This window comes from Scyliorhinus torazame, chromosome 28, assembly GCF_047496885.1.
Source record: "Scyliorhinus torazame isolate Kashiwa2021f chromosome 28, sScyTor2.1, whole genome shotgun sequence".
NCBI lineage: Eukaryota > Metazoa > Chordata > Chondrichthyes > Carcharhiniformes > Scyliorhinidae > Scyliorhinus > Scyliorhinus torazame.
In genome coordinates this window covers 19,126,577-19,140,841 of record NC_092734.1, presented here as the reverse complement: position 1 = coordinate 19,140,841, position 14,265 = coordinate 19,126,577, and positions in this window count along the sequence as shown.

Sequence of the window (14,265 nt, the reverse complement as noted above, 5' to 3'; positions counted from 1 at the left end):
TGATGGGTTCAGACAGGCAGAATATTGGCCATGTAAATGCCATTCAAAATCCTTTGAAAATAAATCAGAACAAAAAAGGTCATTAAAAATTTATCTCACAACTACATCAGATGGCAAACCATTCACGCTGAATATGTAAATACAGCTGCTAATCCAATATGTACTTCAAAGCGATCGACAACACGCGTCTTTGGCTGAGAGTCAAATCATTCAATTCAAATGATCCTGCCCTGGATTGCCTGCGACCAGAACAATCTAATAGCTATCCCCTTGCATCAGTGTTTCGAAGCACGGTGGACTTGGCAGAACATCAACCATAGAATCACCAATGCATGTGTTGTTCATACCCATTGGATAGACAGCCCCTGTGGGCCCTGCATTACTGCAGAGTGATTAGAGTGGGTCATTTTCTGCAATTAAACCTGCATTTTAACCTCACAGCGAGGCATAAGTCAATAACACCCTCCACCTTGGCCAAAAACGTTCCATCTTTCTCACAGTCTCAACTCTACATACTTACACCTGGGTGAACAACGCTCTGTTTCTTCCTAATACCCAAAAGGTAACAACTAAAATATATTCTTTATCTAATCTTTGTAAATTGACTGGTTAGCCCTAGTTATGTGTTTCCTAGCAACACAGGAACTACTGTAACCAATGGATTACTTTCTTCTTTCTATATTGATTCCTATAACCTCCAATTGCATTCTAAAGCAGCAATCTAACCAATTTTCTCCACAAAATGAATACCTTATTGCCAATTTCAAATCTTAGCTCAATTATCCACAATACTTTACATTAATATTACCACCTATTTGGCACAGTTCATCAACATAGCAATGATATTTGGCAAAGAAAACATTAGCTGGGATGCTCTGCTCCCCACCGCTACGATCGGGAATCTCGATTGGGCAGAGAATCTCGCTGTCCTGGTTCGATGGACCCGGGGGTGTCATAATATACACCAGTATATCATGGTGCAGACACACACTGATGGACACACAGTGGGACCAATCAACACACACAACACCGCAGCCAATCACCAGTGAGAGCGCACGCACTATAAAGACAGGGGGCATCAGAGTTCCCGCTCATTCGAGTAGCAGCTAGCTAGGAGGACAGAGTTCACAGCCTGCAACACAGACATTCACCATGTGCTGAGTGCATCGACTGGTTAGGACAAGGCAAAGGTCTTTAGTTAAAGCTAGTATTGTATTCACCCATAGTCTGAGTATGTTTAAACAGTTAATGATTCAATAAAATAGTGTTGCACTATTTCAAATGTTGGTGACCTGAATGTGATCCAGAACACCCAACACATCATGATACCAGGAGTTGAGGTATATTAGCACTTCTTAGACCTACCTGCAAGTGATCTGCCTTCCGCCAGCATTCCGTCATCTTGCAACATGGACAACATCAGCCTTCCTCCACCGCTCCGCATCGCCGGCAACCTCGGGGCCAACGGGAAGATTTTCAAACAGCGCTTCTAGCGCTTCCTCGAAGCCACAGACAGGGAGGGCGCCAGAAAGATTACTCTTCTCCTCTCCACGGATACCAGAAAGATTACTCTTCTCCTCTCCACGGCCGGGGACCATGCCATCCACATTTTCAACTCTCACACCTTTGCGGATGATGAAGATAAAACGAAGTTCAAGACGGTCCTCCTCAAGTTTGACACTCACTGCAGCGTAGAGGTGAATGAAAGTTTTAAACGCTACGTGTTCCAGCAGCGTTTGCAGGGTAAGGATGATCTTTTCCAATCCTTTCTCACGCACCTCCGCATCCTTGCGCAGTCTTGCAGCTACGTGCCCACCTCCGACTCCATGATACACGACCAGATCGTTTTCGGTGTTCAGTCGGACCCCCTACGTCAGCAGCTCCTCAAAGTAAAGCAACTCACCCTAGCGACCGCCATTGAGACCTGTGTCTTACATGAAAACGCCACGAGTCGGTATTCCCATATACAAGCAGCTGAAACAGCGCAGCAAGGTCCCCACGAGGCGGAATGGGTCCAAGTGATTGAGCACCTCCAGGGTCTCAGCCTGGATGAGGGCGGCCATTTTGCGTGCTTTTCGCGGACTCCCGCGCTTGTGCGCACCAAACGAGGGGACGGCAACGTGGAGGAACGTAATGCGCAGGCGCGCACCATGCATGACCGCACTGCGCATGGGCGGTGGCGCAGCGAACGTGCTGACGTCATGACGTGCGGCAACTGTGGCTCCGCCCATTTAAAGCGGCAATGCCCCGCAAAATCTCGACAATGCCTAAGATGTGGCAGACTTGGCCACTATGCTGCCTTCTGCCGAGCAGCTCAGCCTGCCACTTCATACCGCTTCAGCCAGCCTCGCAGGAATGTTCGGGCAATTCAACCCACGGTCACTGAGTCTGATGCGGACCTCCCACACAGCAGTGACACCGAGGACCCGAAGGCGCCTTTTTGAGTCGGTGTCGTAACGACAAACAGGCTGTCCCCGAAGCAAAGACACCAGCCGCTGTCGGTATACAGCATTGATCCAGACGATGAGTGGTGTGCCACCCTGACGGTCAACCAGAATTCGTCGTCCACCTCAGGGACTTAATTTGTGAACTTTGTGGACTTATGGACTTTCTGATTTGTTCTGTTCTTCTGTTTAATCGTTCAAGTGGTTTGTATATAGTGTTCATCTCGTTATTCTTGTGACACTCTGTTTTTCTGCACCAGGCACCTTCCCATGTAAATAGCTTAGTTTCCATGTACATAGTCCTGTAAATATTTCGCACACACGTAGTCAGGAACATTTACCATACACTATTTATTGCCACGCAGGTATATTTTTTATAAAAGGGGGGATGTCATAATATACACCAGTATATCATGGTGCAGACACACACTGATGGACACGCAGTGGGACCAATCAACACACAACACCGCAGCCAATCACCAGTGAGAGCACACGCACTATAAAGACAGGGGGCATCAGAGTTCCCACTCATTCGAGCTGCAGCTAGCTAGGAGGACAGAGCTCACAGCCTGTAACACAGACATTCACCATGTGCTGAGTGCATCGACTGGTTATGACAAGGCAAAGGTCTTTAGTTAAAGCTAGTATCGTATTCACCCATAGTCTGAGTATGTTTAAACAGTTAATGATTCAATAAAATAGTGTTGCACTATTTCAAGTGTTGGTGACCTGTATGTGATCCAGAACACCCAACACATCGGGGGGGGGGGGGGGGGTCAAGGTGCTTAGCCCATTACACATGTGCCACTCTGTTGCTGCCAGGCTGCAGAGGGAGGGTCCCGCAAGTGTCCTGAGAAATGGTGGGCTTGTGCTGTGGGTAAGGGGTTGACCCTGGGACTGTTGCCCGGGGTGGGGGTCCCATGTCTGGGCTGCCCCTTCCAGCCCTGGGGAACCTGAAGGTCACTTTTAGGAAGGTGATCTCAAGCAGTCCTCTGTTCAAGATCATCATTCCTGTCTGCCCTGTTTAAACTTTGAAGTGGCCTTCTCACTCCGAACTGCTCTGCCTGACAGCTGATGAGCAGATCAGACAGATCATTGAAGATTCAAACCAGGAAGTCTCCCCCTTTCCTCACATCTACTCCCTCAGCCTTATGCTTTTAAAAATGCTGCTTTTTGAAGTGTCAGAGCCTTCCTAGAAAGTCCACAACACTTGAAAAGCCTTGAAATCCCCTAAGGTCCTTTGAAATGCCCAGCATTCAATTTTTCAGTGCAGTACTTTTAACTAGCCTTTGATTGACAGCTTGATGGTTTAAACACAGCTGGTTTGTTTATTTATCTTTCAAGTTTGAATGCATCTTTGACAAAGAGTCATCTAGACTAAAATCGTTAGATCCTTCTCTTTCCACAGATGCTGTCAGACCTGCTGAGATTGTCCAGTATTGAGCCTGGATTGTCCTGGAGTGAGATTGTCACAGGGGCTGTTCAGCACAGGGCTAAATCACTGGCTTTGAAAGCAGACCAAGGCAGGCCAGCAGCACGGTTCGATTCCCGTAACAGCCTCCCCGAACAGGTGCTGGAAGGTGGCGACTAGGGGCTTTTCACAGTAACTTCATTTGAAGCCTACTTGTGACAATAAGCGATTTTCATTTCATTATTTTCTGTTTTTGTTTCAGATTCCAGCATCTGCAATAATTTGCTTTTATATTAACACAAACTTTCATTGTTGTTTTCAGTCCCTGTAAAAGCTTTTTCCTTGTATCATTCTATACACTAAATTTTATCTCTATAGCTCTATGGTTACATGCTTTCGATCAAAACATTCACTACATCATATTCACAGAGGATCTAGAATTGTCCCATCAAGACTTCGATTTCTGTTGTTGAAAATGTAGAATTTGTGATTTTCTTCATTTCCCTTCTTGCCATCAGTTCTGGTCCCTTCAATTCTGCATCAATTTCTGGTCGTCAAGACTCAAGGGGCATATTTAACCAATAGGGGCAATGTAGAGTAGGGCTGTGATGTTAATCCCCAAAGTCAAATGTTTGAGTTGAGTGATGAGTTGGAGAAACATGGGCCACCAGCGATGCATTTTTAGATCTGTTAAGAACAGAAGGTAGACTTCCAGATATGAATAGTGAAACTGCAAACCCTTGAATTGCTTAAACAATTGGACGACTTTGGGATTTTGCTGGATGGAAGCCAATGGCTTTTTCCATATGCACTTACTCTGCAATGCTGATTATTTTGCGTGTCCCTTTCCATCATTATCGTCATCTTTCAATTGAATTCTTGATCAGATGCTTATCCAGTTCTTTTATGGAAATTTCACCCACAGTGCACTGCCTTTGCTAGTCTTCTGGTTTCATGTGTTAAGTTTTAAAGCTCCTATCTGTATAGGGGCTACACATGTAAGGTTAAGATGCAGCAATGCTCAAATCGTTTAATCGATAAGTACCACAGACAGTAACAACACAAACACTATCCAGCGTGCTCAATTTTCCAATTATGCTACTTTACTATTTTATGAAGATGATAACAATTCTAAATTTTAGGTGTTCAATTCCTTTATCGTTTCACTTTAGAAGTTCCACTTGTTAACTTCAGATTAGAGATTGTATTTAGAGATTGGAGTTGTAAGAAAAGTTAATAGACTTACTGTCTTCAGTCACTAACTTCAGCATTACTTATACATACTGCATCCTAACTACTGCTTTGATTTTACTGACACTACTTTAATAATGATCGCTTATTGTCACAAGTAGGCTTCAATGAGGTTACTGGGAAAAGCCCCTAGTCGCCACATTCCGCCACCCGTTCGAGGAGGTCGGTACGGGAATTGAACCCGCGCTGCTGGCATTGTTCAGCATTACAAGCCAGCTATTTAGCCCACTGTGCTAAACCAGCCCCATAGGTAATGTGGATTGAATAAAAACCTGTAGGAGAAATGTTTAGGGCCCTTTGCCACTGCGCAAATCCCGTCATGGCCGCTCACTCTCGCCAGGGAGCCATAACGGAGATTTGTGGCGGAGAGATCTCACTTTGAGACCTTCCCCACCCTCCCCACTGCAGCTCCAGTGATTACCATGGATTTGAATTGATTTGAATATTCAGAAACAGTGTAATGCTATTGCTTCTGGGGTGGCCAGATATCCCCCTCCCCCGCGCGTGCCGTAACACCGACGGGAATCACGACGATGTGCCAAAAAAACGGTTCCAGTCGCGATGACTAAGCCGGGGGCTCGGAGGTGATAATAGCCCCCAGTGGCGAGGGGTATGGCAGGGCAGTGCCCTGGCACAGCCCCCTGGCGCCTTGACCCGTATCAGTGGTTGAGGCAGAAATGCTGGACTCATTTAAAAGGTATCTGGATCCGCACATGAAATGCTGGAACCTGCAAGGCTACAGACCAGCTGCTGGAAAGTGGGATTAAAATGAATGGCTCATTTATGTTCTTTTACGGCTGGCACAGATACGATGGGCCGAATGGCCTCTTTCTGTGCTGTAAATTTTCAATGGTTCTATTGTGTTATAAAGTGGTAATGTTCCACAATTAGATGCTAACTCATCATTGAAGGAAATTATTTTGCTTGTGTTTTACATCTTCAATTAATCAATATTTTCCCTAATTGTGAAAAAGAAGTATGATAGTCAAGCAAATCCGAGTAAAGCTATTTTAGTCAGGCAGACATATGTATCCTGAAAGGCTTTAAATCAAACAGATTGTAAGTTTAATTTACCAAGAGCCAAGTCCGGGATCTGACAGAGGTACAACTGGCAAAGTAACCGGAATAAGTGGATAAACACAGGTAAGGGGCGCACTTCTTTAAAGACCAATGAATAAAGAAACGACGTCATGGTGTGGTGCTCGTGGTTTGGGCTGCAGTTTGCCCACAATAAGGAAGTCACAAAAGGCAAGACATTTTTTATTAGGTTCAATTTGTTTGCGATAATGAGGATTGAGCAGCTTCGGGTCATTTGTTTGTATTCAATTAAACTTTCCATTGTTGATGCTGACTATGAATATCTGTTCTGTCTTAAATCCTACAATTCACCCTTGGCATCATTGTCTCTTATAGACCTGCCTTTTATATAGTCTTTTTCATTCTTCAAATGTAGTTTATTCATGCATGTGTCCATCTTTGGGTCTATTATTTACCCGGGAAAGGGAGTCAGACACTGCAACTCAAGGAGTTTTGAGTCTGTTACATGATCCTAACTACCGCACTGTGCATGCGGACACAGACCATTTATCACTTTTTTAAAAATGTAGTGTACCCAATTACTTTTTCTCTATGAAGGGGCAATTTAGCATAGCCAATTGACCTACCCGGCATCTTTGGGGTTGTGGGGGTGAGATCCATGCAGACACGGGAGGTAGTAGAGTACTGTCACTGGACTAGTAATCCAGAGACCCAGGGTAATGCTCTGGGGACCTGCATTTGAATCCCACCATGGCTGAAGGTGGAATTTGAATTCAAAAGAAGTAAGGGTGGCACAGTGGCGAGCACTGCCTCATAACTCCAGGGTCCTCGATTCAATTCTGGTCGGGGGTGACTGTGCGGAGTTTGCACTTTCTCCCCGTTTCTGCGTGAGTTTCCTCCGGGTGCTCTGGTTTCCTCCCACAGTCCACAGATGTGCAGGTTTTGTGGATTGGTCACGCTCAATTGTCCCTTAGTTCCAAAAGGTTAGGTGAGATTACTGGGTTACAGGGATAGGGTGGAGGTGTGGGCTTAAGTAGAGTGCTCTTTCCAAGGTCCAGTGCAGACTCGATGGGCCGATGGGCCGAATAAGGACCCATGATGTTGGAGGTAGTATATTGGTACAGATATAAAACTGGCTAATGGACAGGAAACAGCGAGTGGCAATAAGGGGTTCTTTTGCAGGTTGGTGACCTGTAACCAGTGGGATTCCACAGGGGTCAGTGCTGGCACCACAACTGTTTACAATTTATATTAATGACTTGGAGGAAGAAATTTGCAGACAACACAAAAATAGGTGGAAAGGCAAGTTCCGAGAGGAATACAAACAGTTTGCAAAGAGATATTGATGGGTTAAGTATGTGAGCAAAAAGATGACAAATGGAGTATAATGTAGGAAAATGTCAAGTTGTTTATTTTGGAAAGGAGATCAAAAGAACAGAGTACTCTTTAAATGGGAGATAAACTGCAGAAAGCTGCAACACAAAAGGACTTTGGGGTGGGGCGGGGGAATACTTGTGCAAGAAACAGAAAGCTTTTTAAAAAGAAATTTAGAGTACCCAATTCTTTTTTCCAATTAAGGGGCAATTTAGCGTGGCCAATCCACCCAGCTTGCACATTTTTGGGTTGTGGGGGCGAAACCCACCAAACATGGGGAGAAAGTGCAAATGGACAGTGACCCAGAGCCGGGATCTAACCTGGGACCTTGGCGCTGTGAGGCCGCAGTGCTAACCCACTGCGCCACTGTGCTGACTGAAACACAGAAAGCTGACACACAGGTGCAGAAGGTAATCAGAAAGGCTAATGGAATATTGGCCTTATTTGAAGGGGGTTGGAGTACAAGCGTAGGGAAGGCTTGCTGCAACTGTACAAGGTGCTGGTGAGGCCACATCTGGAATGCTGAGAGCAGTTTTAGTCCCCCTATTTAAGAACAAAGAACAAAGAACAAAGAAATGTACAGCACAGGAACAGGCCCTTCGGCCCTCCAAGCCCGTGCCGACCATGCTGCCTGACTAAACTACAATCTTCTACACTTCCTGGGTCCGTATCCCTCTATTCCCATCCTATTCATGTATTTGTCAAGATGCCCCTTAAATGTCACTATCGTCCCTGCTTCCACCACCTCCTCCGGTAGCGAGTTCCAGGCACCCACTACCCTCTGCGTAAAAAACTTGCCTCGTACATCTACTCTAAACCTTGCCCTTCTCACCTTAAACCTATGCCCCCTAGTAATTGACCCCTCTACCTGGGGGAAAGCCTCTGACTATCAACTCTGTCTATGCACCTCCTAATTTTGTAGACCTCTATCAGGTCTCCCCTCAACCTCCTTCGTTCCAGTGAGAACAAACCGAGTTTATTCAACCGCTCCTCATAGCTAATGCCCTCCATACCAGGCAACATTCTGGTAAATCTCTTCTGCACCCTCGCTAAAGCCTCCACATCCTTCTGGTAGTGTGACGACCAGAATTGAACACTATACTCCAAGTGTGGCCTAACTAAGGTTCTGTACAGCTGCAACATGACTTGCCAATTCTTATACTCAATGCCCCGGCCAATGAAGGCAAGCATGCCGTATGCCTTCTTGATTACCTTCTCCACCTGTGTTGCCCCTTTCAATGATCTGTGGACCTGTACTCCTAGATCTCTTTGACTTTCAATACTCTTGAGGGTTCTACCATTCACTGTATATTCCCTACCTGCATTAGACCTTCCAAAATGCATTACCTCACATTTGTCCGGATTAAACTCCATCTGCCATCTCTCCACCCAAGTCTCCAAACAATCTAAATCCTGCTGTATCCTCTGACAGTCCTCATCACTATCCGCAATTCCACCAACCTTTGTGTCGTCTGCAAACTTACTAATCAGACCAGTTACATTTTCCTCCAAATCATTTATATATACTACTAAGAGCAAAGGTCCCAGCACTGATCCCTGTGGAACACCACTGGTCACAGCCCTCCAATTAGAAAAGCATCCTTCCATTGCTACTCTCTACCTTCTATGACCTAGCCAGTTCTGTATCCACCTTGCCAGCTCACTCCTGATCCCGTGTGACTTCACCCTTTGTACTAGTCTACCATGAGGGATCTGGCCGGGCTCATTCCCCAATACCAGGTCCAGTACCGCCCCTTCCCTAGTTGGACTGTCTACATATTGTTTTAAGAAGCCCTCCTGGATGCTCCTTACAAACTCCGCCCCGTCTAAGCCCCTGGCACTAAGTGAGTCCCAGTCAATATTGGGGAAGTTGAAGTCTCCCATCACCACAACCCTGTTGTTTTTACTCTTTTCCAAAATCTGTCTACCTATCTGCTCCTCTATCTCCCGCTGGCTGTTGGGAGGCCTGTAGTAAACCCCCAACATTATGACTGCACCCTTCTTATTCCTGATCTCTACCCATATAGCCTCACTGCCCTCTGAGGTGTCCTCCCGCAGTACAGCTGTGATATTCTCCCGAACCAGTAGCGCAACTCCGCCTCCCTTTTACATCCTCCTCTATCCCACCTGAAACATCTAAATCCTGGAACGTTTAGCTGCCAATCCTGCCCTTCCCTCAACCAGGTCTCTGTAATGGCAACAACATCATAGTTCCAAGTACTAATCCAAGCTCTAAGTTCATCTGCCTTACCCGTAATACTTCTCGCATTAAAACATATGCACTTCAGGCCACCAGACCCGCTGTGTTCAGCAACCTCTCCCTGTCTGCTCTGCCTCAGAGCCCCACTGTCCCTATTCCCTAGTTCTCCCTCAATGCTCTCACCTTCTGACCTATTGCTCCCGTGCCCACCCCCCTGCCATACTAGTTTAAACCCTCCCGTGTGACACTAGCAAACCTCGCGGCCAGGATATTTATGCCTCTCCGGTTTAGATGCAACCCGTCCTTCTAATATAGGTCACACCTGCCCCGGAAGAGCTCCCAGTGGTCCAGATAACGGAAACCCTCCCTCCTACACCAGCTGTTTAGCCACGTGTTTAGCTGCTCTATCTTCTAGCCTCCCTGGCACGTGGCACAGGGAGTAATCCCGAGATTACAACCCTAGAGGTCCTGTCTTTTAACTTTCTGCCTAGCTCCCTGAACTCCTGCTGCAGGACCTCATGCCCCTTCCTGCCTATGTCGTTAGTACCAATATGTACAACGACCTCTGCCTGTTTGCCCTCCCCCTTCAGGATGCCCTCTACCCGTTCGGAGACATCCTGGACCCTGGCACCAGGGAGGCAACATACCATCCTGGAGTCTCTTTCACGTCCACAGAAGCGCCTATCTGTGCCCCTGACTATAGAATCCCCTATTACTATTGCTCTTCTGCGCTTTGACCCTCCCTTCTGAACATCAGAGCCAGCCGTGGTGCCACTGCTCTGGCTGCTGCTGTTTTCCCCTGATAGGCTATCCCCCCCCCCGACAGTATCCAAAGGGGTATACCTGTTCGAGAGGGGGACAACCACAGGGGATTCCTGCACTGACTGCCTGCCCTTTCTGGTGGTCACCCATTTCTCTGCCTGCACCTTGGGTGTGACCACATTTACATAACTGCGATCTATGACGCTTTCCGCCACCTGCATGCTCCTAAGTGCATCCAATTGCTGCTCCAACCGAACCATGCGGTCTGTGAGGAGCTCCAGTTGGGTGCGCTTTTTGCAGATGAAGCCATCCGGGACGCTGGAAGCCTCCCGGACCTGCCACATCTCACAGTCAGAGCACTGCACCCCTCTAACTGACATTGCGTCAATTAATTAAAATTAAAAAAATTAAAAAAAAAAAATGTTTTAATATATTTTTTTAAAATTTCAAAGTTACTGTTAACTATCTGTTTCCTAGCACTAGATTTCTAATAGAAATGCGAAAGCTAAATATAGTACTCTCTGATCTCTGGCTTAGATACCCCTCTAAATTATAATTAAGTAATTATGTTTAATTAGTTACCAATGCTTAATTTTTTTAATTTAGTGTAGATTCCCAACCAGCCACTCAGGTCACAGCTTTTCTGTGATGTCACTTCAGTTTCCCCCGACACACACAATTTGAAAAAGGTATAAAAGTAAAAATGAGTAAAAATCACTTACTTACCTTCTGAGCATCTTAGATGTTCTCAGGTTCTCTCCCTGACAGAGACTGCTCCTCCACCTCCGAACCTTGACCTGCACAATGCTAATAATATAATATAATAATAATATAATATGGCACTTACCTCACACCAATGGGTCTTATTATTAGGTTAGAGGAGGAGAGCGGGTGGGAGACACTACACGTGTAGTGTCTCGGGTTTCCTCTCCACCAGAATTTATTGGTTGGGGGGGGGGGGGCGGGGGGGGGTCTTCCCAGAAGTCCGCCGGTCGAAAAAAATAAAACAGAAAAGAAGCGTTTTTTAAAAAGGGTAAACTTACCTCCCAGAAATCACTTGCGCACCACTCCCGCTGAAATCGACTGGCCTGTTCCTGTGAAGGTAAGTGTTTTTAAAGGATACACTTACCTCCCAGAAATCACTTGTGCACCGCTCCCGCTGAAATCGACTGGCCTGCTCCTGTGAAGGTAAGTGTTTTTAAAGGATACACTTACCTCCCTGAAATCACTTGCGCACCGCTCCCGCTGAAATCGACTGGCCTGCTCCTGTGAAGGTAAGTGTTTTTAAAAGATACACTTACCTCCCTGAAATCACTTGCGCACCGCTCCTGCTGAAATCGACTGGCCTGCTCCTGTGAAGGCAAGTGTTTTTAAAGGATACACTTACCTCCCAGAAATCACTTGCGCACCGCTCCCGCTGAAATCGACTGACCTGCTCCTGTGAAGGTAAGTGTTTGTTAAGGAAAGATATTATTTAATTTGAGGCGGTTCAGCAAAGGATCTCTAGGATGATCCCCGGTATGGAGGGATGGTCGCTCCTTAACATTTTATCTTCTAAACAAATTAGATGGCATCTTGCCAAAAAGACTTTTGGAAAATCCAAGTCGACCAGATTGATCCAGCTGCCTTTATTGACCAACCGAGCAACATCTTCAAAAATTTCAACTCAATTGGTGATAGGTGACCTTCCCTTCCAGATTGAGAGTCTTTTTTTTTTAATAAACAATTTTAATGAGGTATTTTTTGGCATTGTAAACAGTAGAATTACAGAACGAGAAAACAAAAGGACTGCACAGTAAACAAAGTACATAGTGCAATTGCCGTAGCCCCACCCAGATCTGCCTAATTGACCCCTTATACTACATTCCCCTAAAACGCCCCCCCCCCCGCTGACGATTAATTCTCCGCAAAGAAGTCGATGAACGGTTGCCACCTCCAGGCGAACCCTAACAACAATCCTCTCAAGGCGAACTTGATTTTCTCTAAGCCCATGAAACTCGCCATGTCTGACAGCCAGGCTTCCGACTTCGGGGGCTTTGAGTCCCTCCAAGTTAGCAGTATCCGTCTCCGGGCGACCAGGGAAGCAAAGGCCAAGATGTCGGCCTCTTTCTCCCCCTGGTCTTCCGGAGCCTCTGAAACCCCCAAAATCGCCACTTCTGGACTCATTGCCACCCTCGTGTTCAATACTCTAGACATGACGTCCTCGAACCCCTGCCAGTATCTCCTAAGTTTTGGACAAGCCCAAAACATGTGGACATGGTCTGCCAGTCCTCTCAGACACTTTACACACCTGTCCTCCACGCTGAAGAATCTGCTCATCCGGGACACTGTCATGTGGGCCCGGTGGACGACCTTATATTGAATCAGGCCAAGCCTGGCACATGTTGCAGTCCCATTGACCCTGCTCGGTGCTTCCGCCCACAGGCCTTCCTCAATCTCCCCTCCCAACTCCTCCTCCCATTTATGCCTCAGTTCCTCGGTCTGCGTCTCCTCCGTCCCCATGAGCTCCTTGTAAATATCCGAGACACTTCCCTTCCCCACCCATCCTCTAGACACGACCCTATCTTGGATTCCCCCTTAGTGGCAAGAGTGCAGATTGAGAGTCTTGAATAACATCTTTGTTGTACAAGGAGTTAACAGGTTGTTGTGAAAATCCAACTGGTGTACGAGTGTCCATTAGCAATCCTTTCGTGCCACCTTTACCTTACCTGGTCTTTATGTGACTCCAGTCCCACACAAGAGTGGCTGATTTGTAATTGCTCTCTGAAGTGGTGTTGCAAGCCACTCAGTTGTATCAATCTTCTATAAAGGCAGCCCACTCCCCCACCTTCTCAGAGCAACTAGGGGTGGACAATAAATACCAGCCTTTCTACTGTCATCTACATTCGGAGAATGAATTAACAAAAACAGTATTCCTAACTATCCCTTCAGGGAATTTACTCTAATCAGGTCAAGTTAATGGTTGATAATTTCTAGTTCTGATCTGCTGACCTCTTTGAATTTTGTTAGCCTCCATGGGAATAATCCCTGGTGCCAAGAAGCTTTAAATATATAAACAAGAGACTCGCTTGGCACATATTCCATTTCTATCAGCATCTCACGTGGATGCTTTTGGAATGAGAAGGCCGGTCTCATTTGAGTACTTTCCTTCTTGCCAGGATTACATCTGCATCTATTTTTTAATAATGTTTTTCTTTTTATACAGAACACAAAGGTGAAATTGAACATACACGGAAATACTATACATCGGTTACCATTCAGGTATCTCAGCAAGTGCCTAGTTTTGACCTGGCCTCCCTACCCCAATGCCCTCCTTTCTTCCTGGTCCCTCTCCCCTTCTTGCTATCTGCCTTATCTTCTTTGTTTGTTGGATCTTCCAACCTGGACCTGTTGGGGTAGCGTGGTGCTGCTTCGGTTTAGGCATGGGTGGGTTTCGTGCCTCTTTGCTCCCCCACCTCTACTTTTTGTTTGTGTCTGTGGTTTTGTGGATCTTCCCCCCTCTGGCCTATTTGCTGTTGGCTACAAACAGGTCTTGGAACAGATTGGGTGAATGGCTCCCATGTTTTGTGGAAGACCTCTTCAGACCCCTGGATGGTGAATTTAATTTTCCCCATTTGGAGAAATTCCGATAGGTCGGACAGCCAATCTGCAGCTTTGGGTGGTGCTGCTGATTGCCAGTCGAGCAGGATTCTTTAGCGGATGATTAGCGAGGCAGAGGGGCATCGGCCCCCCCTGCCCATAAAGAGTCTGGCTGCTCCGATACCCTGAAGATTGCCTCTCTCGGG